Consider the following 5,386-nt stretch of genomic DNA (forward strand, 5'->3'; position numbering starts at 1 on the left):
TATCTTTGAATTCTGTACCACGATCGCTCCTAATTTTTTTAGTTTGTGACCTTGTTCATTTTGGATTCTATTTACAATAATCTCAAATTCCTCAAGCGTGTCATTTTTGTGTTTTAGGAAGGAAACCCATGTGAACCATGTATAATCATCTACCTTTACTAAAGCATATTTATTTCCTCCAACAATTGCTTGTTGAATAGGACCAAACAGATCCATATGAATGAGGTCGAGAGGAGCTTGAGTGGCTATGTCTCGAGAAAGTTTATGTGGAATTTTTCCTTGCTTACCTTTTTGACAAGCACCACATACACCTTCTACTTTAGTATTTATTTTGGGAACGCCTCTAACAAGTTAACAATTAATGAGCTTTCCCAGCATTCAATAGTTGATATGACCAAATCGTTCATGCCACAAATGGGTTGACTCTACCTTGGTAAAGTTACAATATAAATTAGAATGTATATCAAGGTGATAACAGTTATTCATACTTCTTCGTCCAAGAAAAATTATTTTTCCAGACTTGTCTTCAATATCACATCCTCCCATATTGAAAATCACTTTATGACCCTTATCACAAATTTGACTGACTGAAAGAAGATTGGCTTTCATTCCTTTGACATAAACTACATCATGAATTTCGGGAATACCTGGAAGTTTAATCGTTCCCTTTTTTGCTAATAAGACAACTGCTTCCATCCCCAAATTACAGATCCTCCCTTGTAGTCCTCAGTCTTTGTGAACCAAGAAAGATCACCTGTCATATTCTACTAAACCCACTATCTAGAAACCATTGGAATGGAGAAGTAGTTTGAGTGTGAATGCTCCTAGGCATTGTTCAACAGTTTTTCCATATTGTTTTGATTCTGGATTAGTATTCCTTGTTAAGTTCTTATATAATCTCTTAACACGTTTAATCAGATTTTTTGCACAACAAATCTTCTGAGTTAAACCATACCAACCCTTTTGAATAAGTTCTTTAGATAGCTTCTTCTTACTCGATTTCAAATGTTGAGATGCTAGTATTGAAGATTTGTTAGACTTCCTTTTATGACGGTCTTCTGTATTCTTGACCAGTCCTCTATCAATCATGATATTACTGATATCTTCAGTATTTGACCAGTTCTCTTCAATTTTTTTCTTTTAACATCTTGACAAGTATCGAATAATGTTTTTCAGAATCTTCTGGAGGAGAGTTTAGTATCTTTGAAACGTTAACTGAATCATCCATTAGATTCAATTCTTACAGGTTGGATCGCACCAAACACAAATTGTTAGATATTTTCGTGTTTGCTTTCCCTGATACCAATTGAAAAGATGAGGGTACCCAAATATATCACAATCTTAAACTTTTCCACCTATAAGTCTTCTTACCGAAAGTGATTGTCTATGGACCGAGTCGAGACAATACAACGAATTGGTATTCACACTTTGTGTGATCGTCTATGGATACGAGATCGAGACAATACAACAATCAAAGTGTGATTACTTGATAATAGGTTCGGACTTAACCAAAATCTATAGGATCACTATCAAGTAATACGGAGTTAACGTTTGTGCAGTTTACTTTAAATTATAATAACAACAATTATAATTGCGGAGAAAAAAAAGTAAATGACAACAAGATTTTGTTAACGAGGAAACCGCAAATGCAGAAAAACCCCGAGACCTAGTCCAAAATTGAATACTCTCAGAATTAAGCCGCTATACAAAATCACGTCAACTTCGTATAGTTGAGACCAACCAACTAAACCTATAGTTCACCTAGTTTCTTCAGTATCCCTGCGCTTCCGACATTCAATAAGTGCACGCACTGGAATAATTCCTTTGGTTCGTATTCCAAACATTAAAGGAACAACAAATCTGTTCGGTAACAACTCTATTCAATCTCAGTGATATGAGTTAGACAAAGACTCTTCTGTTTAATCCAATAAACTCCTTTGTCGGGTTTAGATCAATCTATCCAACAACTACCAAAGTAGCAGAGTTAAGATTATGCAATCAATAATAAGATCCATCAAGATGCTAAATACTGATGCCGATCTACGTAACTAATTAATCAAATCTATCAAAGATAAACCGATTATAGTTGGATCCCAGACGATCAAGTTTTGTGCACACCAAAGATTATGAATCCAAATCAAAAATCTTCTTCGTCTTCAAATCTTCTTAAATATTCAATAAATACCTGCACACCACAACTTGAATCTCTTGTAATCAATCACGCGCAGAACGGAGTCTGTTAACAATGGATTATCACAAGACGTCTTTAGATCTACAAACAGTTCTAAAGATCCCGTCGACACTTCGATCTAGTTTGAGTGAATCTTATACCAGAAGAGAAGATTCTCAAGAATAAACAAACTAGGTGCAATCAAAGTTCAACAACCGTTAGTCAATCAAATCAAATCGAAAAATAATAATACTGCAATTATCTAGTTTCCCACCAACGGTACTTGTAGAGATTCTTGATCCCAAAGAATTCTTTAAACGAGCGGTCGTAAGAGATTTCGCCTAATTAGGGTACTTTCCTCTCCGAATAGACGGCTCCACCAGTACAACACAACAAGGTAGTTTTGCTGGCTCTTAGGATAGTTAGCTCAAAATGCAAACTTGGGTATTTATAGACCAAGGAAGTTTGGACACCAAGGAATTTCCAAAGCCGAAAATATTCTCAAGATATGCAATATATTTTCAAATTCGGTTTTCATAATTCCCAGAAATGTTGTGTCCAATATTAACCGAAATCCTACTAGAAAATCTTCAATTAGTAAATGCACATTACCAATTTTTATTTTCCAGAGATATGCATTTTAATTGCTGGTAATTAAAAGCATATAAAATTAACAACCTTAATTAAAAGATTCTCAACTTATTTCGGTCCGGGATCTCCTTGAGTTATTAAGGAATATCTTTGAACAATAAAAGATAAGAGTTACTGGACATGTTCAAAGTATGTCGACGTCTTATTTCTTTGTAAATCCTCTTTCATATTTACAATCTTGGAACCGATTATACCGCACTTCCAAACAAGTTTAGAACTGGTTCATCTGATTTCCAAAAACTATGTGATTGATCAAATCAACACACTAATCATGGGTTTACGGTTCTACCAAACACAAGGATTGGTTCTACATTAATATGGTTACTGGGACCAGTTACATCAGTTACCAAATTGGTTACATCAATTACCAGGACCGATTACCATATTCTCATGGTATTACTTGTGATCGGTCACAGCAGTTACCAGGATCGGTTACACCAATTACAAGGATCAATTACACATCTTTTGTGATCGGTCACACCAATTACTAGGATCGGTTACACCAATTACTAGGATCGGTCACACCAATTACAAATATCGATCATACCATCTTAGGTGATTACTTAGGATCGATTACACTAATAAAATTCATACCAATACATAAGTCAGGCACTGTGAATAGTTTTACCAAGATACATAATAAATTATGATCGGTTGTACTAATCACACATATTGGTAATCCAAATATATGCAATGAATAACAATGCCAATAAGCCTAGCGATTTCCCTTTCGATTCACAAAACAATTTTATGAATGTACTTCCTTTAAACGAATGTAAATATTATTTCCTAGGACGAAATATTCACCTATACCCATACACATAATCACAGTAGCATTCATATGATTATGTCGATGTCTTATATGCGAAGTTCAAAAGATAAGCGTTATACTTCGTATTGTAATTCCTTAATACTATGTCTACTAGAGTATAATCATTCACAGCTTCACAGTTATGTTTTCAATATAGCACGACTTGAAAGATACTTTTGGAATGAAACAGTTCAAGTCAAAATATTACTAACCTCAAGAGGAAGGATGATGTCGTCGATGTAGCTTGTTACATCTTCACATTCTTCAAGTCTTCGAGTAATACTTGTATGTCTTATTATCCTAATCTTTCTAGACTAACATATACGAAGTTGTCTCTAGTACATAATCAAGCGACTCTTAAATTGAGTTTTGATTCACTAAAATATGACAACCAAACTTGACATACCAACGCTTGGTGGGTTCAACTGAGCTATGCTCTAACACCTTGGATCCTCCCCCTGATGTCGGCATCTCCCCCTGATTACTTTCAAAGTTGTTCAATACAATTCCTTTAGTCATGTACATTTCGAAACTGAATATCGGTAATGACTTAGAAAATAGTCTACCATATCTCCCCCTGATTACTTTCGTTGGAGGAGAATGTTGTTACTTCATAATCAACAACCTTTGGATTGCAGTTCCTTTAGCGTTCATTTTTATGTCTTTGCAGGGATAAAACAAACTCATGTCAATAGTTACTTTTAAGTACATGATTACATTCAATATACCATTCCAATGACGTTGCATTGGCGCGGAGCTATATCTAGCTAACAAGTTCCATGAGGATGTAAAATTTAATCGAGTACATTATTATACCAAGTACAACAATGTGTCTATTGTACTTATATTTGGGAATTTCATCTCCCAACATATCTTCGTCATCTTCCTTTAGACAAAATGGTCATTAACTTACATTTGAACCTCGACTAATCATGGGAGTGCTATCAGTATGCATGTGTTTGTTAAATTACCTGACAACTTTAGACATATGCAAACTGGTGGAATAATATACCACAAGCTCAGTATTCGGTCGATCTTTCCCCAGATTTTTTATCTCAAATTCGGATTTCAAATAGCTTTTAAGGTCTCTTATTGCATCAAAAGTACCTATCATGTCTGTACCATCGACATAGATAGCTACAATTCCAAATCAGGAACTTTCTTGTGAATACGCAAGGAAAAATAACTTACTTGTCTATCCCCTCCAAATCAAATAGCCACTTAAACGGGTATACCACATCCGCATGATTGCTTCTATCTATAAGTGAGCGTTCTATTTAACTGTAAACGCATTATGTGGTTTAGAGTCACTTGATTTAGGTAACCAAAGGCTATCAAGTACTTTTGTAAATATCTTCTATCTCTTTATTCTTTCAGAGATACGTAACAACCACATACATATGCTGCATTTTAAGTCCTTTTGAAATTACCAAGATAACTGAGTAGTAGAACACTATGAAGTTCATTACAAGAGAACAATTCCTGTGCATTGTGGGAAACCTCACGCCACAAGGTGAGTCTTTATACTTTGAGACTTCATTCTTCCCACGGTGCTCTATGACAAATAATCATGTATGTCCCATAGGCTTTACACTTGGTTGGTTAGCACTACCACATCAAATACATGTATATTTGTCAAAGAACCAAGTTCTACCTGGATTGTGTAGGACAAATATGCTCTTTATTGACATTAAAAAATAAGAAGCATCATTCGATTTCATCTTGCTCCATTTCCTTAAGCAAGTGTATATGAA

The sequence above is a fragment of the Papaver somniferum genome, chromosome 7 (genome assembly GCF_003573695.1).
Source record: "Papaver somniferum cultivar HN1 chromosome 7, ASM357369v1, whole genome shotgun sequence".
NCBI classification, from domain to species: Eukaryota; Viridiplantae; Streptophyta; class Magnoliopsida; order Ranunculales; family Papaveraceae; genus Papaver; species Papaver somniferum.